This window comes from Martes martes (assembly GCF_963455335.1).
Source record: "Martes martes genome assembly, chromosome: 17".
In the NCBI taxonomy this organism is placed as follows: domain Eukaryota; kingdom Metazoa; phylum Chordata; class Mammalia; order Carnivora; family Mustelidae; genus Martes; species Martes martes.
Window position 1 is genome coordinate 43,212,536 of NC_137905.1, and position 22,340 is coordinate 43,234,875.

The 22,340-nt window shown below is 40.1% G+C and overlaps 1 protein-coding gene across 4 annotated transcripts in view; it reads left to right on the top strand.

Annotated features, from left to right (window-relative positions):
- Window positions 1–955: 955 nt before the first annotated feature.
- The window catches only part of ZNF529 (zinc finger protein 529), a 43,796-nt gene continuing 22,411 nt past the window's right edge, over window positions 956–22,340 (top strand). For 2 of the 4 annotated variants that reach the window (XM_080828047.1, XM_080828045.1), the window contains exons 1-2: window positions 956–1,095; window positions 2,167–2,226. The gene's annotated coding sequence lies outside the window, so the exon portion shown is untranslated. Of the gene's footprint in view, window positions 1,115–2,166; window positions 2,227–22,340 lie in introns of all 4 variants that reach the window. The other 2 variants (XM_080828046.1, XM_080828048.1) reach the window with 1 other exon arrangement.

The window sequence follows — 22,340 nt, forward strand, 5'->3', positions numbered from 1 at the left end:
TAGGTATTTACCCAGGAGAAATGGAAACGTGCCAGCTTTATTCATAATATATAAAACCTGGAAATACAAGTGTTCACCAAGAGAAAAACGAATAAACAAACTGTGGCATATTCACACAACTGAATGCTGTCCATAAATAAAAAGAATGAATCACACAACATTAATAAACATTACAAAACTGGGATGTGCAAAAGGAGACATATGTAACTGCAGAACTGACAAAACTAAATTACGGCGACGTATCTCATATAACTATGGCTGTTTCTGTTGTGAGGCGGACTGGAAAAGGACACCAGAGAACTTCCTGGCAGTGATGGTATAAAACCCGCACCAGGGCAGGAATACACATACTTAGCCTCTGCCGTGTGCCAGATGCCATTCTGGGTGCTGGGGCTTTCTCAAGGAGCAAAACCGACAACAAAACTCGTCACCCTCTGATTCACGACCCCGGACCCGAGATACCGCAACATACAGGCCTGAGCGAAGAGAAACCAACACAGGCACAGGCTCCGGCTCCCCGTTCTCGTCTCAGCCATTTCCGCCCAAACTGCGATACCCATTCAGCCTTTCTTGGCCGGCTCGCCTCAGCACGGATTCCCGATTCCTTCCTGGTCCTTCTACGCCAGGTTTCGGATTCTTTCCTTTCTCCTCAACGCTCCGGGATTGGGGATTCCGCTTCTCTCCTGGCCCTCTCGGACACAGGTTTCTTCCATCATCCTCCTCGCCCCGCCTCCGGCTGGCTTCCCTTTCCCTTTTCCTTATTTCCCCGCCCAGGTTTCCAGTTACTTCCTCGGCTGGGGCTCTGGTTCAACCCAGGACCCCTCCTCGCTCTCAGAGAACCAGCCGGCTCTTCGGCGTCTGAGGAGCCGCCCGTGGCAACCGTCCTCCGCCCAGGAGGAGCGACCCGCGCAGCCTGTAAGTCCCAGGACTCTCCCGAGCGTGGCGCGGACTTTGCGACCGTTGCCCTCCCGGCTGCGCTCGAAAACCGGGACATTTTCGGTGTTGGACTACGTTTCCCACAGGCCCCAGGGACACGAATGAACTTCGACTTTTGGTTCCCCTTCCGGTATCGTCGCGGTTATTGGAGTATGCCTGGTGAGTTGAGAGGACCCAGGTCGCGTTGCGGGAGCGGCTCGCGGTGTGGAGGCCCTAAGCTCCGCGGGCGCGGGGTGGGGCGGGTGGAGCCAGAGGGCTCGTCCCCGGCGTGAACCCGGGAGGACGTTGGTTTACGGTGTTATTGTCTGTGACGAGTTCATTGTGGCGTGTTAGTGCACGCGCGCGCACGCGTGTGAGTGTGTGTGTGTGACGGGCCCTGAAGTGCCCGGACTGGTATACGATTGGGCTAGTGGGACTATCAGTACCTAGTCTACGGTGATGTGGGGATCCCATACTGGGACCGAGTGATCCTGTGACAGCTCGGTTGTAATCAGTTTGAACGAAATGGGTGTGGGTTTTTGTTTTCCCCAGTAAACCTGCAGGAGTTTGAAGTTTTGTTGTTGTTGTTGTTGTCGTTGTTGTTTTGATGAGCTTATAAGAGTGTGTAAAATAGTTTTTTTACATATATATATATATATCACCTTGTTCTCAATACCCAGCCTGGTGCTCAACACGGAGGGGACATTGGTGAAGTGAGTGTTGCCCACCCAGGATCCACTCTAAGTTCCATGGTTCCTTGGAACGTGTTTGCCTGGATTCTCCTCTGTTCTTACACCCTAGGGCCAGTTTGATCTAGCTGTAGAGAACTAGACATCAGAGGGGAAGTCATTGATTTCATGCCTAGAATGAAAGTTCCAAGCAGGAAAGTCATGGGATGAGAATTTAGCCTTGCGCTTGACTTCAAGACAGACTTCTGGGAAGACATGAGGGGAGGGGCACAGGGTAAAGGATTTCTTCCTGAGCGAACCTCTTTTGACACACTGGAGAGCATTTACGTGTTTCAGAACCACACCTGTGCCCCCTGGAAACTGCTGTGAACTTAGATTCCAGCACTGGTTACAGGTGATGTTGACCTGCTTTTCTGATACTGGTAAAAGTCAGCAGTATCCTAGTTACCTCTTACTTCCACCTGGGTGTATGTGTGATAGGTAATGGGTTATGTCTGATGGTGGACAGTGTGTTCTTTCGTAGCCTGTCCAGGGTCTCAAAAGTTTCTTCTTGGTCCTGTAGTTCTGCAAGAGAAACCCCCTGAAGTGGAGGAGAGCATTGCCACTTAAAAGCCTGTTCAAGGTCAGTTCATGTTTACTTTTCTGTCATGTATATTTATTTTACAGAACATTAAATATTTGCCGTCGTTCTAAATGTTAAGACCTAATTGTGAGCTGTCCATTTAGCTGGTCCCTAGGTTGCTCCTTCCCAATTAATAACAGGACCATAGGATGAGTCCCCTTCTCTTCCAGTGCCTTTCCAAATGCCTTTTTCCTTCTCAGTTAATATTCACATTGCTGTTGGTTTATTCAGTTTCCCTATGTGCTCTTTTCTTTCCAAAGGATGGTACAGAAATAGAACTAGTTGAACTCTTCAAGGATAAACTAAGGACTTATTTTAGAATGTGTTTTGTCAAGGAAGAGACTGGTGGTTAGGTAGAATAAAACACCAGATAACCTTAGATTTTATTCATAGACTTGATTTTCAAAGTCAGGAAGACATTTTAGGAGTAGGAATATGATTGGAGTTTTGTGAAGAGAGGTTCGTGTGAAGAAGGGCAGAGAGTTTTTCCTGAGAGTCCATGAGATTTGAATGGTGATGATTATGTCTTGAGATTTGGCAGTATGACTCTCTTTCAGACCACGAAGTGGTATAGACTGCGAGAGGCAGGATGGTATATTGGTATTTGAGTCTGAAGCAGCATCTTCTGATGGAAATACAATGCAGGCCACTTGTGTCATTTAAAAATTTCTTTTGCACACGTTTGAGAAAGTTAAAAGAAACAGTTGAAATTAAGTTGGATAAAATAACTTATTTTAACCGTTATATCTAAAATATCATTACAACATGTAATAACAAAGTGGAAATATTTTAAATTCCTATCTTCATACTAAGTTTTCAAGATCTGATACATGTTTTACTGTTACAGCACTTCTCAGTTTGAATGCTAAATTTTCAGTGGTTATGGTGAAGTGTAGTTTTATCAAAACAAGACCAGTGCTCTAATCCCTGAGCTATGGAGCCCAGTTTTATCAAAACAATAAAGTTGTGTTTAATTGAAAAACACTTTATACTGCTTTTACACTGGAATTAAAAATTAAAATGGAAAATTCAGTTCCTTGTTCACTCTAGCCACATTTCAAGGAGGTCAGTAGTTACTAATCTTTATGTTTTATAATTTTATGTTGTAAAATGTAGATAATGATCATATTAATGCCTTACAGCTTTTGTAAAGATTGGATACATTAATCTGGGCACAGCCCTAGAGCACTTAATAACAGCCTTGCACTTGGGGCACCTGGGTGGCTCAGCGGGTTAAAGCCTCTGCCTTCGGCTCAGGTCATGATCCTGGAGTTCTGGGATGGAGCCGCGAATCGGGCTCTCTGCTCGGCAGGGAGCCTGCTTCCTCCTCTCTCTCTGCCTGCTTCTCTGCCTACTTGTGATGTCTGTCAAATAAATAAATAAAATCTTTCAAAAAAAAATAACAGCCTTGCACTTAACAAGTACTCAAGAAACAAAACTTGTTATATGAAGATTCTAAGCATTCACCGTAAATTTTCATCAAAATTAATTTCGATGAGCATTTATTTATTTATTTATTTATTTTTTAAAGATTTTATTTGTTTGACAGAGAGACAGCAAGAGCAGGCAGCGAGAGCAGGAATACAAGCATGGGGAGTGGGAGAGGGAGAAGCAGGCTTCCCGCCAAGCAGGGGGCCCAGTGTGGGGCTCAATCCCAGGACCCTGGGATCTTGACCTGAGCTGAAGGCAGATGCTTAACGACTTGAGCCACTCCGGCACCCCTTGATGATCATTTAAAAGGAACCTTTGAAAATCAGATTTGCTGATGTCCTACAATAGAACTTAAACTAGGGACACCTGGGTGGCTCAGTCCCTGCTCAGCGGGGAGTCTGCTTCTCCCTCTCCACTCTCTCCCAGCTCCTGTTCGCTCACTTTCTCTCAAAAATAAATTGGGGGGGGGACGCCTGGGTGGCTCGGTTGGTTGGGCAGCTGCCTTCGGCTCAGGTCATGATCCCAGCGTCCTGGGATCGAGTCCCACATCGGGCTCCTTGCTCAGCAGGGAGCCTGCTTCTTCCTCTGCCTGCCACTCTGTCTGCTTGTGCTCACTCTCGCTCCTCTCTCTCTCTGACAAATAAATAAATCTTTAAAAAAAAATATATAAATAAATAAATTGGGGGAAAAAACCCCCAAAAAACAAAAAACTTCTTAACCTAAGGCAAATTGATTCTATTTTAGTTCTCACAGGGACCATAATCTCTTGAAATTCTATTCAAAATCATTCAGTATAATGGCTAACTTTTTTTTTTTTTTGGTTTATTTTATTTGCAGAATATCTTTAATTTCTTGGGGTTACATGAAACATATATGAAAGTTCAAAAACTAAGTTAATTACGTAAATGTGATATAATACCATATAGGTAAGAAAAACGATGTAGTCTTAAAAAGGAAAGTGTTATTAATATTATACAATATATTTACATAGGAAGAAGACTCCAAATTGCTAATATTGTATATGAATCAGTTTTATTAAGATTACATTTGTAAGCAATCTTGTAAGAATATATATAATAAAGGAATGAAGACATGTATAATAAGTACATACTCTGTACGAAACACATTTCTGCCTCATTTACACACATTTTCTTATTTGGTCTTTTTAATAAAATTCAGGAAAATTGAACCAAAATTCAAGTAAATTTGAAGATCTAATTGGCTTTACTGATTTCATGAATCAGGCAGCATCCCATTTAACAAATAGGGAGCTCCACTGAGCTAAACAAAAGGAAGGTTTTAAAAAGGCAGAGAGGGCATTAAAAAAAATTTATTAGCAAGGAATGCATTGTTTAAGCAGGGTTAACCTCCTAAAGGGAGCTGACAGGGTCCATCAGTAAATTTCCTAGTTTTGACCAGAAAATTCCATGTTGACTGGTTAAAGGTTACATTCTTTGGGGGTTGAAATTGCACTTAGGTTAGGTATTAAGTCTCAGTTCACTGACTTAGGGCCTAACCTAAGTGATGCTATCTTGGGTCTGTGGCTTTCTTTTTAACAATTCCTCTCCTTTGATCAGCTTAACTGAGAGATTAGAACTTAACACATTAGCACAATTCGCTACCACTTGTTAGTTCTTGCCGCTTTTGGTGATTTTTTTGTGCCGCATTCACAAGTCATGACTTTTGGCTTTATCTCTGTGATATTCACAGGTTACAACTTTAGGTTCACAGTTTTTAAGTCAGTCATCCTCTTTTTTCCTTGCTGACGTTCCAGTCTTAGAGAGATCATTTGGTTAGTGGTTAGTGGCTGCAAACGTGCACCTAATGCTTTTGAGAGAATATAAAGCATCAAGGAGATTATTACGATGACTGTAAGTGGGATAATTCTCAATGTTAGGGGTGCACTTTGAAGCCATGGTCCCCAAGACCCAAACAAATCAAACTCAAATAAGTCAAAGAAAAACTCCTGTGGAGGGGCGCCTGGGTGGCTCAGTGGGTTAGGGCCTCTGCCTGTGGCTCAGGTCATGATCCCAGGGTCCTGGGATCGGGCTCTCTGCGGAGAGCCTGCTTCTTCCTCTCTCTGCCTGCCTCTCTGCCTACTTATGATCTCTGTCAAATAAATAAATAAAATCTTAAACAAAAAACAAAAAACAAAAAAACTCCTGTGGAAGGCATCATCTTTTTAAGTGGCTTTTTTGGTGATCTTATGTAATTGATTTCTACTTCGCCAGGAGTGTTAATCCAGGTGTAGCAGGTGGTGGTGTACACAGCACAGATACCTCTTTGCTCAACTAAAAGATAATTGAGAGTTATGCTGTTATCAAGAACAACTTTGTTCAGGCCAGCCCTCTCAGGTCCCCTTCCTCTTTGGGAGCTTTGTACTATCACTTTGCTATCCCTCAATAAACCTTGCTTTGCTGCCCGTCCTCCCCCCCCCACAAAAAAACACTTTTTTCTTGAGAGTCTAAAGGTCTTTTTTGGACAGTTACTGCTTTAGCAGCAGATTCTGCAAAAATTTCAAGAAGTAAGAAGTTAGCTTCCTTTATATCAGTCCCTAACCACTAAGGATAGGAACCTGCCAAAACAAGTGAATCTTGAATCATGAATGCCTCCTTGTAGATCCTTTATAACTTGATGGAAATTCAGATGTCTTATTTTGCTTATGAAAAGTTAGGGGCACAGTTAGATTTTCTCCTACCTGAAATAAAAGGTTCTAAATTCCAAAGGTTATCCCTTCTGCCCCCAGTAATGGCCTGAGACATAAAGATGAGGGTGTTCTCTTTCTAGGCCAATGCCAAAGGAAAGAAAAGGAACAGAAGGAGAAAGGGTTTCATATGTAGTCAAAGTATGAAGTATTGATCTGTAGTCTTGGGTGAAAGCAGTCTACCTTGATGTCAGCTACTTCTCTTCCTTGTCAATTTAATTTATAAATCTCCAGCATCTGTATGCCATCAAGTGTCATGTGGAACCTTCTTTAGTTGTGTTATGTATACCCAAGGCTCGATACCTTCCAGTTTTGCAGCAGTGTTAGTGGTTAGGAGCACTTGGTAAGTAACGCCCTCTTTACAACTGGCTCACGGGCTGTCTTTCTCTGGTGATTGTTGGAGAATACCCAATTACCAGGCTCTGTACTGACAAACCACACCCTTTGAACTGGGATCCAGGAAGGCTTCTTTACCTATAGATGATAAGCATGAGCCCAAGACATTAGAGACATTAAAGTAGCTGTTCATACTAGCACGAGACAATAAATGATCAGCAGAAGGTTATATACTGATAGAATTTCAAGAAGTTTGTAAGGTCTTTGTTAAGGCTTGTATGATTTGTCCAGTGAAGTGGGTGTCTTGATCACTGCAGATCGTGGAGTGTATATACCCCAAGTGGGAAACACACTTGTTTTTGGTTTTTTTTTTTTAATATTTTATTTATTTGCCAGAGAGAGAAAGAGAGTACACACAAGCAGGCAGAGAGGCAGGCAGAGGCAGCGAGAGAAGCAGGCTCCCCGCTGAGCAAGGAACCTGATGCGGGACTTGATCCCAGGACCCCGGGGTCATGACCTGAGCCGAAGGCAGTGGCTTAACCAACTGAGCCATCCAGGCGTCCCAAGGGAAACACACTTGTTAATAATATTTTTCTTTGCCACTTTGAGACCTTGTGACATGTGAAGGCTTTAAGGGAAAACATACGTACAATAACAATCCATACTGACGGGCAGCTGAATGAAATTTACTTGCAGGTGTTCAAAGGGTCCAGAGGGAGGGCATCTGAGGCCTCTGGGGACAAAAATAGTTTTTCAGAATTATGGACCTGATGGATCAGGCATTGACAGACTGTTTTTGCAGTTTTACAGATGTGTCCCCACCAATGTCTTATTGATAATGAGTCATCCTAAATGCCCTGTCATAGGTAAAGGAAAGCAAAAGACTACAGGTTTGCCAAGGAGTGGGGGAAGAACTAAGCAGCTGTTGTGGGTTTCCCATACCACTAAGTGCTCTTTTACTTTATAGTCGTTGTGTACCCATCTTGAGTTCTTTGCTTTTGGAGGAAACTGTTACTGTGTTTCAAGTACCTCAGGATGGCAAAAGTATGACAATGAGGGGCCATTTTTGCAAAAGCAGAATTGATTTTTAGCCACATGTGTCAAAATCTTTATGATGTGTTGCTGCTATCTTTGACAAAAGCCAGCTTGAGCACGTTATAAAATTTCTTTCCAAGGATTCTTTCCCGACAAATCTATCACTTTGTTTTTTTACATTTAGATTTTGCCTTATGTTTTCCTTCTTTAAATAACCAGCATCATTTTAGGACAAAATTACTTTCTTTTCCTTAACAAAAATGTATTTCTATTACTCGTGCTTTTTCTTAGCAAAAACACACATCTTACTTTCTTTGCATACAGAGTTGTTGCCCTTATTCTTTCTAGTAGTCTTAATTACATTTATTAGCATTCTTAACTCTTAGAAACCTTAATTTCTAGTGAAAATTAAGTAGTAAGCAAAATGTGAACTGTCTGATATACCAGCAATCTTTAGATTTGCAAATTTATGAAAGTATTACATAAATTCTCGAGGCATATGCCTTTTAAAATTTTCCAGTGTAGCATTAACACATCCATAGATCTTTCAGTTTCCCTGTAATAAGAAGCCGAAAGTAGCTAAATCTGTTAACTGATTAATATTTCAGTATTTTATCTTATTTAGAAATGATCTAGATATTTAGTGAATTTAACTTCACTCATCATTTAACCTAACTAAGCAAAATTTTAATTTTTAGGTTACCATAAAGACTTGAAAACTAAGTAGACATTAGTATTATCGAAAACTGCATTTACAAAGTTTATCTTGCTTACATGTTTAATTCATGTTTAATTGTTCCTAACTATTATGTTTAGATTACCTACATAAGCTTTATTAAACATTAGAAAAGCAACTGTCTCGAGCTATTGTTTTTTATTAAGTTTTGTATTTTACTTCTGGTATAGTAACATAGTTAACTATAAAGTGATATATTAGTTTCAGGTATACAATATATTGATTCAACAGTTTTGTACATTTCTCAGTGCTCATCATGGCAAGTGGTACTCTTTAATGCCCATCACCTATTTCACCCATCCCCGCCCCCCCCCCAGCCCGTAACCATCAGTTTGTTCTCTGTAGTAAAGAGTCTGTTTCTTGGTTTATCTCTTAATCTCTTTTTTTCCTTTGCTCATTTGTTTCTTAAAATTCCACATATGAGTGAAATCATATAGTATTTGTCTTTCTCTTATTTCTTTATCCATTCATCTGTTGATGAATGTTTCCATAATTTGGCTATTGTGAATATTGTTGGAGTAAACATTGGGGTGCGTGGATCCCTTTGAATTAGTGTTTTTATATTTAGGGGGTAAATACTCAGTAGTGTGATCACTAGTTTTGTGTGTGTGTTTTTAAAGATTTTATTTATTTGACAGACAGAGATCACAAGTACACAGAGAGGCAGGCAGAGAGAGAGAGGGGTAAGCAGGCTTCCCGCTGAGCAGAGAGCCCCATTCGAGGCTCGATCCCAGGACCCTAAGATCATGACCTGAGCTGAAGGCAGAGGCTTAACCTACTGAGCCACCCAGGCGCCCCCGATCACTAGTTTTAATCTTTTTGAGGAACCTCCATATGGTTTTCCACAGTGGATGCACCAGTCTGCACTCCCAGCAACAGTGCAAGAGGGAGGATTCCTTTTTCTCCACACCCTCACCAACACTTACTGTGTTTTTTATTTTATTCTGACCAGTATGAGTTGATATCCCATTATAATTTATTTGATTTACATTTCCCTCACGGTCAGTGATGTTGAGCATTCTTTCATGTGTCTGTAGGCCATCTGTGAGTCTTTGGAGAAATGTCTGTTCATGTCTTCTGCCATTTTTTAATTGGGTTATTTGTTTTTTGGGTATTGAGTTGTATAAGTTCTTTATATATTTGGGATACTAACCTTTTATATATATGTCATTTGCAAATAACTTCTCCCATTCAGTTGCCTTTCACTTTTGTTGTTTCCTTTGCTGTGCAGAAGCTTTTTATTTTGATGGAGACATAATTCTGTTTTATTCTATATTCTTTTTATTTTGATGGAGACATAATTCTATTATCGTAATATTCTATTATGATAGAGTATATGCCTCATGAGACATACCTAGAAAAATGTTGCTATAGCAAATGTCAGAGAAATTACTGCCTATACTCTTTTCTAGGATTTTTATGGTTTCAGGTGTCACATTTAGGTCTTTAATCCATTTTGAGTTTATTTTTTGTATGGTATGAGAAGTGGCCCAGTTTCATTCTTTTGCATGTTGCTGTCCAGTTTTCCCAACACCATTTGTTGAAGAGACTATCTTTGTCTCATTGGATAGTCTCTTTTCTCTTGTCGAAGATTAAGTGATCATATAGTTGTGGGTTTATTTCTGGCTTTCTATTCTGTTTCACTGATCATTGTCTGTTTTTAAGCAAGACCATACTCTTTTGAATACTACAGCTTTATAATGTAATTTGAAGTCTGGAATTGTGATACCTCCAGTCTGTTGTTCTTTTTCAAGATTACTTTGGCTATTTGGGGTCTTTTGTGCTTCCATTCAAATTTTAGGATTGTTTGTTCTAGTTCTGTGAAAAATGCTGTTGGTGTTTTGGATAGGGATTGCTTTAGATCTGTAGATTCCTTTGGGGAGTATAGACATTTTAACAGTAATTGTTACTCCATCATGAGCAAGGAATGCCTTTACATTTCTTTGCATCATCTTCCGTTTCTTGTATCATTGTTTTCTACTTTTCAGAGTACAGGTATTTTACCTCCATACTTAAGTTTATTGCTAGTATTTTTCTTCTTTTCACTGCAGTTGTAAATAGGATTATTTTTAAAATTTCTCTTTCTCCTGCTTCATTATGAGTGAAGAGAAAAGCAGCAGATTTCTGTCCATTGATTTTTGTATCCTGCAACTTCACTGAATTCATTTTCAGTTCTCATAATTTTTTAGTGGAGTCTTTAGGATTTTCTTTATATAGTATCATGTCATCTGCAAATTGTGAAAGTTATACTCTTTTCCTTATTGACTTGGATGGTTTTTCTTTTTTTGTCTGATTGCTATGGCTGAGACTTCTGTACTATATTGAATAAAAGTGGTGAGAGTGGACATCCTTATCTTGTTTCCGGTCTTAGAAAGGCTTTCAGTTTTTCTCCATTGAGTGTGATGTTAGCTGTGGGTTTTTCATGACCTTTATTATGTTGAAGTATTTTTCCTAAACCTAGTTTGTGGATTTTTTTTTTTATCATGAATGGATATTGTACTTTATCAGGTGCTTTTTCTGTATCTGTTGAAATGATCATACGGTTTTTATTCTTTCTCTTATTGATGTGATATACCACACTGATTGATTTGCAAATATTGAACCACCTTTGCATCCCAGGAATAAATCCCCCTTCATCATGGTGAATTATGTATAATGTATTGTTGGAGTTGGTTTGTTAATATTTTGTTGATGATTTTTGCATGTATGTTCATCAGAGATAATTGGCCTATAGTCCTCTTTTTTTGTAGTGTCTCTTTGGTTTTGGTATCAGGGTAATGCTGGCCTCACAGAAGAAATTTGGATGTTTTCCTTCCTTGTCCATATTTTGAAATAGTTTGAGGAGAGTATTAACTCTTCCCTAAATGTTTGGTCGAATTTGCCTATGAAGCTATCTGCTCCTGGACTTCTGTTTGTTGGGAGGTTTTTTTCATTCCTGATCCAATTTCATTGCTAGTAATTTTTTCTTCAGATTTTCTATTTCTTCCTGCTTCAGTTTTGGTGGGTTATATATTTCTAGGAATTTATCATTTCTTGTAGGTTGTCCAATTTGTTGGCATATAATTTTTCATAATATTCTGTTACAGTTGTTTGTATTTCTGTGCTGTGGGTTGTTATTTCTCTTATTTGTGGGGTTTTTTTGTTTTTTTTTTTTGAGTCCCTTTTTTTGGATGATTTTTTCCTAGAGGCTTATTAATTCTATCGATCTTTTCAAAGAAACAGCTCCTGGTTTCACTAATCTGTTCTTTTGGTTTTGTTTCTGATTTTAGTTTCTAGATCACTCATTTCTGCCCTAATCTTCATTTCTTCATTATTCTTTCCTTCTGTGGGTTTTGGATTTTGTTTGTTCTTTTTCTAGCTCATTTCGATGTAAGGTTAGGTTATTTGGGATTTTTCTTATTTCTCAAGGTAGGCTTGTATTGCTTTAAACTTCCCTCTTAAAACTACTTTTCCTGAATCCCCGAAATTTTGGACCATTATATTTTTATTTTCAAATATATAATTTTGATTTCTTCTTTGATTTTTTGCTTGACCCATTCATTGTTCAGTAGCATGTTATTTAGCCTACGTGTATTTGTGCTCTTTCCTGATTTTTTTTCTTGTGGTTGATTTCCAGTTTCATTGTTTTGTGGTCAGAAAAGATGCATGGTGTGACTTCAGTTTTCTTGAATTTGTTGAGAGATGTTTTGTGTCCTAATAGTGATCCGTTCTGGAGATTGTTCCATGAGCACTTGAAAAGAATGTGTATTCTGGTGTTTTAGGATGGAATGTTCTGAATATTTCTGTTAAAACCATCCAGTATCCAGGGCATCATTCAAAGCCATGTTTCCTTTTTGATTTTCTGTTTGGATGATCTGTCCATTGATGTAAATGGGGTGTTAAAGTTCCCTACTATTATTGTATTACTATCAGTTCCTTCATGTTTGTTTTCAACTGTTTTATATATTCGGGTGCTAACAAGTTGGGTGCATATTTACAGTTATTATATCCTCTTGCTGAATGGTTCCTTTTATTATTATATAGTGTCCTTCTTTGTCTCTTGTTTCAGTCTTTAAAGTCTGTTTTGTCTGATATAAGTATTTCTACCTTGGCTTTCTGTTGACATCCGTTTACATGATAAATATTTCTCTATACCCTCACTTTCAATCTGCAGGTGACTTTAGGTCTGAAATGAGTCTTGGGGCGCCTGGGTGGCTCAGTGAGTTAAACCTCTGCCTTCAGCTCAGGTCATGATCTCAGGGACCTCCACATGGGGCTCTCTGCTCGGCAGGGAGCCTGCTTTCCCCTCTCTCTCTGCCTGCCTGCTTCTCTGCCTACTTTTGATCTCTCGCTTTGTCAGATAAATAAATAAAATCTTCATAAAAAAATAAAAAAAACAAAATGAGTCTTGTAGGCAGCATATAAATGGGCCTTTTTTAAAAAATTCCATTACCCTATGTCTTTTGATTGGAGCATTTACTCCGTTTACATTCAAAGTAATTACCGATAGATATGTATTTGTTGCTATTTTGTTACTTGTTTTGTGGTTATTTTTGTAGGTTTTCTCTGATCCTTCTCTTGCTCTCTTTCATGGTTTGATGGCTTTCTTTAATGATATACTTAGGTTCCTTTCTCTTTATTCTTTGCATATCTGTTACTGGTTTTTGATTTGTGGTTATCATTTGGTTTGTACATAACATCTTTTGCAAAAAGAAGTCTATCTAAAGTTAATGGTCACTTAAGTTTGAATCTATTTACTCCTCTCCTTCCTATCTCGACATTTTAGGTATATGATATAATGTTTTACATTCTTTTATTTTATAAATCCACTGACTGATTTTTATAGATACACTTATTTTACAGCTTTTGTGTTTCATGCTTTTCATACTCTTACTTATGATTTTTTTTTAAGATTTTATTTATTTATTTGACAGACAGAGATCACAAGTAGGCAGAGAGGCAGGCAGAGAGAGAGGAAGGGAAGCAGGCTTCCCGCTGAGCAGAGAGCCCTATGCGGGGCTTGATCCCAGGACCCTGGGATCATGACCTGAGCTGAAGGCAGAGGCTTTAACCCACTGAGCCACCCAGGTGCCCCACTTACGATCTTCTTTTCCGCTCAAAGATTCCCTTTAATATTTCTTGTAGAGCTGGTTTAATGGTCATGAACTCCTTTAGTTTTGTTTTTCTGAGAAACTATTTCTGCTTCTATTCTGAATGATAGCCTTGCTAGGTGTAGAGTATTCTTGGCTGCAGGTTTTTTTCCCTTTCTGCACTTTGAATGTTATCATGCCAGTCCCTTCTGGCCTGGAATATTTCTGCTGAGAAACCTACTGATAGCCTTATAGGGTTTCCCTTGTATGTAATTGTCATCTTTTCTCTTGCTGCTTTTAATTTTTTTTCTTTATCACTACCTTTTGCCATTTTAATTACTTTGTGTCTTGGTGTGAATCTCCTTGTGGTGATTTTGTTGGGGGAATCTCTGTGCCTCCTGGATCTGGATATCTGTTTCCTTCCCAAGATTAAGGAAGTTTTCTGCTCCCTTTTCTCTTCTTCTGGGATTCCTATAATGTGAATGTTATTGTACTTTGTGGAGTTGCTGAGCTCCCTTATCTATTCTCGTTTTTTTTTTTTTTTAAAGATTTTATTTATTTATTTGACAGAGAGAAAGAGATCGCAAGTAGGCAGAGAGGCAGGCAGAGAGAGAGGGGGAAGCAGGCTCCCTACTGAGCAGAGGGCCCAATGCAGGGCTTGATCCCAGGACCCTGGGACCATGACCTGAGGCGAAGGCAGAGGCTTAACCCACTGAGCCACCCAGGCACCCTCTATTCTCATTTTGCACTAATTTTTCTCTCACTTGCTTAGCCTGATTTCTTTCCATTACCCTGTCTTCCAGGTCATTAATTCATCTCTCTTCTTCCTGTAGCCGACTATTTATTCCATCAAGTGTATTTTAAATTTCAGTTACTGTGTTTTTCATCTCTGATTGTTTCTTTTTTATCTGTGTATTAAGTGTCTTGTTGAGGTCCTGGATTCTTCTCAAGTGCAAAGAGTCTTTATGATCCTTACTTTAAATTTTTCAGTAAGAAAAATTTTCTTACTTTAAATATCTCCATTTTGCCTAGGTTTATTGCTGTACTTTTTTTTTTTTAAGATTTTATTTATTTATTTGACAGAGATCACAGTAGACAGAGAGGCAGGCAAAGAGAGAGGGAGAGAGGGAAGCAGGCTCCCTGCTGAGCAGAGAGCCCGACGTGGGACTCGATCCGAGGACCCTGAGATCATGACCTGAGCCGAAGGCAGCGGCTTAACCCACTGAGCCACCCAGGCGCCCTTGCTGTACTTTTTTAAAGATTTTATTTATTTATTTGACAGACAGAGATCGCAAGTAGGCAGAGAGGCAGGCAGAGAGAGAGGGGGAAGCAGGCTCCGCACTGAGCAGGGGCTCGATCCCAGGACCCCGAGATCATGACCTGAGCTGAAGGCAGAGGCTTAACCCACTGAGCCACCCAGGCGCCCCACTATACTTTTTTTTTTTGTTCTTTCATTTGGGACATACTCCTCTGTATGCTCATTTTGCCCAACTCTCTATGTCTGTTTTGTGTGTTATGAAAGTCAGCTATGTTGCTTTCTCTTGAAAGTAGTGGTTGAAGCATGCTTTTTTTTTTTTTTTTTTAACAAAGTGGTGCTGGTCCTTTTCCAGAGGGAACTTGCAGCCACTGTAGAGACCAAGGAAGCTGGAGTACCCTGCAAGGTCACTCAGGTCAGGGTTGTACCAAGGTGCCCACATTCTCCACAAGAGGTCAGAAGACACAGTATTGGCAAGGTTTGTGTCAGTCTCTTGGGGAGGGGACCCACAGTTCAGGGACTGAGAGAGGCCTGGCTAGAGGGGGCAGGACGTAGTGTAAGCAAATTAGGTAGTGAACCTGCACTGCCCAGGTTCCCACAATGCTGGGACCAAGGGAGGGAAATGGTATCTGCCAGCTCCTTTGTTCCTGGAAAAGTCCCCCAGTGACCCCTGAGATTAGTCACTTGCTCTCCCTCATGTATTGCCCAGGCCTTTTTCAAACTGCTGCTTCTAGGCTGCACCTCAGTGGCCTTTCTATTATATGGACTCTTTAGGGGCAGGGACTCAGCTTCATATCACCCTCCGGCCTTTCCCAGAGCTGAGCCTGCTGATTTTTGAAGTTCCAGGCTTTAAGTTCTTCTGGATGTAAGAACTCATGATATTTGGCCCCTCTGACTTTCAAAGCCAAATGTTGTGGGGATTCATCTTCCCTGTGCAGGCTCCCCAGTGTGACAGTCTGTTCCTGCCCTTCTCCGCATCTGCAGCTCCCTCCTTCCTGCATCCGTCCTGCAGGATTTAGCTTCCCACTGCATCTCTGCACTCCCTGCCCTCTTCAGTGTGGCCTCTTCTCTACATTTAGTCGTGGAATTTGTTCTGCCAATCTTCAGGTCGTTTTCTGGGTTATTTGCACTGTTACCTAGTTGTATCCATGGGCTGAGGTGACTTTAGGATTCTCCTGCTCCACGATCTTTCCTGGAAGTCTTCCCTGAGCTGTTACTTTTTTTTTTTTTTTTTAAGATTTTATTTATTTAACAGAGGGAGAGAGATCACAAGTAGGCAGAGCAGCAGGCAGAGAGAGAAGGGGAAGCAGGCTCCTTGCTGAGCAGAGAGCCCTATGTGGGGCTCGATCCCAGGACCCTGAAGTCATGACCCGGGCCAAAGGCAGAGACTTAACCCACCAAGCCACCCAGGTGCCCCGAGCTGTTACTTTTTTGTTGATGGAGTTTGTAAGAGATAACATGAACTTACTTGGCTAGTAAACTAAGTAGAATAAAAGTTTTATATTTAATGCTAACTCTAAAGACTTGTCTATTTTAATTAAACATCAACCTTAAATTAGCTTTCATATAGACTGTTTCCCCAGATAACATAAACCTGAAAAACATTTGGGTTAGTTTCTATCTTTCTGAGAGTTAAAGAATGGCCCATCCTTTCAAGTGCTTCACTTGAATAGGGCTTTTACAAATTAATTTTAGTAACACCATCTGGAGGTAAACTATCTCATATACATCCATATACATTTACAACTGTATATGGACATAGACACAAACACACAGATGAAAGACTGTATAGTTACTAATATTTGTGGAGAAAAAATTTAAGATTTGTTTTTGTCCCTGGAACTAATCTTAAAGAGGTTGTGCTAAAGTTTGGGTACAAGAGCCCTTTTAGCAGTCTGTATTTTTAAAAGGCCTCTTTCCCTTTTTCTTTCTTTCAGTCTCAGGTCTACATTTCAAAAACATGATAAGAGATGTAACTTTTAGGGACAGAGAAAGAATATAAATGCTTCCAAGAAGGCCTTTGGTTTCCTAAGGCCAATAATTTACAAGCCTTTTGAGATAAACCAGGGAAGTTTTGGAATTGGTAAAGGATTAGGTGAATTTTGAATTGCCTTTAAAGCTGACTTTTGGGGCACCAGGTTAAGTGTCTGCCTTCACCTCAGGTCATGATCCCAGGGTCCTGGGATCCAGCCCTGCATCAGGCTCCGTCCTCACCCTCCCCCTCTCCCGTGCTCATGCTCTCTCTGTCTCTCTCAAATAAAATCTCAAAAAAAAAAAAAAAAAAAAAAGCTGACTTTTGTTGTCCAAAGGATTTGTAAGGATAGTTGCTCTCAGTTCTTCAGAGAATTGGGTTGTAACTTAAATTGACATTGTAGGTTGATCCACCTATCCAACTATATTATCCTCAATTTGCTTCTTTCTTCATGGGTAAATTAGTGCCAATTTTAAATATTTCTGGCAGCACTGAATAACCTGCCTTCGGTCTAAGACGGTCCACAAAGAGCATGTAAAGGATAGTACCTTCCCGAAATCCAGAGTTACTCCCAAAGATAGCCAGTAGTAAGAACCAACAACCTGCTCATCCCAGGCAGGCAGGAAGCCAAGCCCAGTCTCACACAACCAGATAAGCAAGAAGGCAGCAGCTATCCCTGAGAGACAAAAGGATCAATATGGATTTGGAAAGGAGGAGATGATGTGAAATTTTATTTTCCTTTCAACTGGGCATTACAGATAGAGATTCAAAAGAACTGATTCTGGTAAGAGTTTTCCCCCTTTACTGGCTTCCTCCAGTTTTTCTAGGATCAACTCTGTAGGCTCTGATATCTACCAGAGTTTCCCCTTAACTGTTTAAAGGAAAATGTGTAAGTTTACCAGAAAATCCCTCACTTCTGTCAACTCTGGGAGGGGCCCTCCTTTGAAGGTGGTAATGGGGTGCCTCTAAGGCCACTGACTTGGCCGGCTTTTACTTATAGTTATGTAATCTTCACAGTGGATAAACAATTCAGAGGATTAGTAGAATGAGCCCTCAAAGGAGGTTAGAGGGGAGCCGTAGAAGTTAAGTCTTACAGTGTTTTGTTGTAGGTACCTCTTACATATTTATTTTTTTCCAGGCTTCTTCAGGCTAATCTTTTAATGACACTATTTTGGAATTTTTAAACCTTTGGGAGGCTTCTGCTTGCCAGTTCTGTTTAATTTGGAAAGCCTTGCTTTCAAGTGCACTTAAATGATCTTATGCAATTGGATTGTTTCTTGTCATGACCACTGTATTTCTACATTGTATTATTTCCCAGGAGGGCTGGCAGCAGTTTGATAGGACCCTAACCACAAATGGAATTAACCCACATTTCTGCCCAACCATGTCTAGATGCAAATGAGGTACAACTCCCATTTCTGTCCAGCCTTATTCTGGGGTTCCCAACTGGATGGTTCAAGCCAAGTTCTTTAGGACTCAAACCAAGCAGGTAGATTTTTATAGCTTCCAGGGCCATAGATCTTAGATATAAAATAAGCAAATGTGCCAGAGGTGGAATGCTGAACTCTCGAATTTAAAGATCCCATTAGCTAAGCGTTTATTTCCATAAACAAGAGAAACAAGTGTGTACCTTAACATACCAACAGTAACCAAGAGATGTCATGGTGGACGGGCCAAGAGAAAGTTGTGTGTACCACCAGCAATTCCAGCACGGACTAAACTAGCAGACAGCATATTAGAAATGGAGAAAGGTAGTAAGTGGGGACTGTGGACTGGAACTGGGGAAGAGAGTCCCACATGGAATTGCAGACTGAACCAAGGACTAAGGAATAGCTCTGTTAGAGCCTCATGTCAATCTAGACTGACCTGTTCAACCTGGATTAAAAGCCAATTAGATCAGTTGCTCAAATGCAAAAAGAGCAGAGCTCAAACTAAGAAGGGACTTAACCAGCAGGCTTCGGAAATGGCAAGACAGTGAATTTAGACGGGTTCAAGGGCTGCCACACCTGTGTTCCTCATTTTCCCCAAATGCCAGTAGTTCTCTATGGACTCTACTGCTGCCACCAAATGCGTTGAAAAAAGCAAAACAAGTAAACCTTGAAGATTTAGTTGGCTTTTTAATTATTTATTATTTATTTTTTAAAAAGATTTTATTTATTTATTTGACAGACAGAGATCACTAGTAGGCAGAGAGGCAGGCAGAGAGAGAGGGGGAAGCAGGCTCCCCACTGAGCAGAGATCCTGAAGTTGGGCTTGATCCCAGGACCCTGAGATCATGACCTGAGCCGAAGGCAGAGGCTTTAACCCACTGAGCCACCCGGGCGCCCCTGGCTTTTTTATTATTAATCATTTTTATTTTATTATTATTTTTTTAAGATTTTATTTATTTGACAGAGATCACAAGTAGGCAGAGCGGCAGGCAGAGAGAGAGAGAGAGGGAAGCAGGCTCCCCGCTGAGCAGAGAGCCCAATGCTGGGCTCGATTCCAGGACCCTGAGATCATGAGCTCAGTGGCTTAACCCACTGAGCCACCCAGGTGCCCCATTATTAATTATTTTTATTAACATAATAACGTATTATTTGCCCCAGGGGTACAGGTCTGTGAATCATCAGGCTTACACACTTCACCATTTCACATACCCTCCCCCCAGATAACCCAACCATCCTCTCCATACGATATAATTGATTTTGCTGAACAATTCATGCATCTGGCAGCATTCCATCTAGCAAGTAGAGGGGAGCTCTGCTGAGCTAAACAGTTTTTAAAGGCAGAGAGAGTGAATTAAAGAAAAGGAATTTATTAATTCCTTTAATAATTCTTTTTTTTTAAAGATTTTATTTATTTATTTGACAGAGAGAGAGATCACAAGTAGGCAGAGAGGCAGGCAGAGAGAGAGAGGAGGAAGCAGGCTCCCTGCTGAGCAGAGAGCCCGATGCGGGGCTCGATCCAAGGACCCTGAGATCATGACCCGAGCCGAAGGCAGAGGCATTAACCCACTGAGCCACCCAGGCGCCCTCCTTTAATAATTCTTAACTGATAATTAATTTGTCAAGCAGTTCATGCAAGGAATGTACTGTTTATGTAAAGTTGCTCTCCTAAGAGGTGGAGGAGGAGTATATCAGAAAGTGTCCTAGTCCTAGTTTTGGTGAGGAAGTTCCATGTTGAGTGATTGAAGTTCACTTGCTGTGGGGCAGAAACTGCAGTGTGGTTAGGTATTAAGTCTTGGTTTACTGACCGTGGGCCTAAACTAACACCTAAACTAAACGGACGTCTTTCTGGGCCTATGTTTTTCTTTTTAACAGTCTGAAAATGCTACCTCCCTGAATTTTGTTAATTCAGGTTTGTGAATAGTGAATGTGCCCTATCGCATTGCTGAGGTTTAGCAAGGAGCCTGATACGGGACTTGATCACAGGACCCTGGGATCATGACCTGAGCCGAAGGCAGATGCTTAACTCATTGAGTCACCCAGGCATCCCTGTAATCTAGATATATAAAAACCATTTTTCTGGGGCACCTGCGTGGCTTAGTCAGGTAAGCATCTGCCTTCCACTGAGGTCATGATCTCGGGGTCCTGGGATCAACCCCCAAATCGGGTTCTCCACTCAGCAGGGAGTCTGTTTCTCCCTCTGTGCTTTCTCTCTCAAATAAAATTAAAACAAAACAAAACAGTATTCTTCCCATCCATGAGCATGGATTACCTTTCCATTTATCTGCGTCTTTCTCAATTTCTTTCATCAATGTCTTATAGTTTTCAGTGTAGAGTTCCTTCACCTTTTTGGTTAAATTTATTCCTAGGTATTTTATTATTTTTCATGCAATTGTAAATAGGATTGTTTTTAAAATTTCTTTCTGATCATTATTAGAATATAAAAATGCAAAATTTATGTAAGTTAATTTTGTATTCTGCACCTTTATTGAATTTATTCTTAGAGTTTTGTTTTTGATGTAATCTTTAGAGTTTTCTATATATAATAGCATGTCTCTGCAAATAGTGACAGTTTGATATCTTCCTTTCTGATTTGGATGACTTTAGTTTTTCTCTTACCTGATTGCTCTGGCTAGAACTTCTAATACTGAATAAAAGTGGTAAGAGTGGGCATCCTTTCTTGTTCCTGATCTTAGAGGAAAAACTTTCAGATTTTCACCGCTGAGTGTGATCTTAGCTATGTGTTTGTCATATATGACATTTATGTTGAAGTGTGTTCCGCCAGTACCCACTTTGTTGCATTTTTAACAAACTGATGTTGAATTTTGTCAGATGTCTTTTTCTGCATCTATTGAGATGATCATGTGGCTTTTGTCCTTTTTTATCCTTTTACCCTTCATTTTGTTGATCCTTCATTGTGTGTTAGTTGATTAATTTGTAGATATGGAAGCATCCTAGCATCCTTGGAATAAATCTCATTTGATCATGGTATATGATCCTTTTAATATATTGTTGAATTCATTTTGTTGTTTTGTTGAGGGTATTTGCATCTGGATATGTTTTTTATTTTGTTTCTGCCAACAGGAAATTTTGCACATGGATTTGCCACATAAAAGAGACAAAGTTACAGTTTTATCGTATTTCTAGGCAAGTAGGTATAAGTAGATACTGGCAATGGTCACCGTGTGATTTGACACATCCAAGTATTCAAAACTTTTGGAATTTCAGTTACCAGGGTAACAAAATACGAATTAAGACTGCTATTCAGAATTTCATATTTTTTAAAGATTGTGGTTTCCTTCATAGGACATAGGAATGATCTGGGAGATCCAAGTGTCATACATACATCATTATACACATTATACTTGAAAGGACAGATTTATAGGAACAGAAATAAGTATGCAGTAACTCCTGTGTTGGACATAGGAACAAGATTGAGCCTTTTATTATTATGCTCGAGTTGTTACTTACTAGATCACATTCTTTGAGCCGGTTATATGTGTGCAGCCTTATGTGGAAGGCAAGAATATATGTCTTCCTTTGCTTTTTGAGAGTCTTTGTGACAAATATTAATGAGGAAGAACTGAAATCTGAAGACTGGACACTGAAATGAGTTAACATGACATGGAAGCACAGACTTAAGAATTTCAAGTTTTACTGTAAGAAAAAGAAGCACAAAGGGAATTTTAAAAGATAATGAAACAAGGGACATGAAATATTCTTTACAAGTTCATTAATTAATAGGCAACTTTTACTCGGTATAATTTGGTGTTTATTATATGCCACTGAAAGTGCTTTATGTTTTATTTCATTTGATACATACAGGAACACTTTGAGGTAGGTCTCTTTTTCCCATTTTGCTGATGAGGAAATAAAGTCAGTTAAGTAATGTAGTAAAAAGCTACACAGTAACAACCAAAGATAAAGTTAACAACCTGAATTTTGGGGGCACCTGGGTGGCTCAGTGGGTTAAAGCCTCTGCCTTCGGCTCGGGTCATGATCCCAGGGTCCTGGGATCGAGCCCCGCATCGGGCTCTCTGCTCAGCAGGGAGCCTGCTTCCTCCTCTCTCTCTGCCTGCCTCTCTGCCTACTTGTGATCTCTGTCTGTCAAGTAAATAAATAAAATCTTTAAAAAAAAAAAAAAAAACC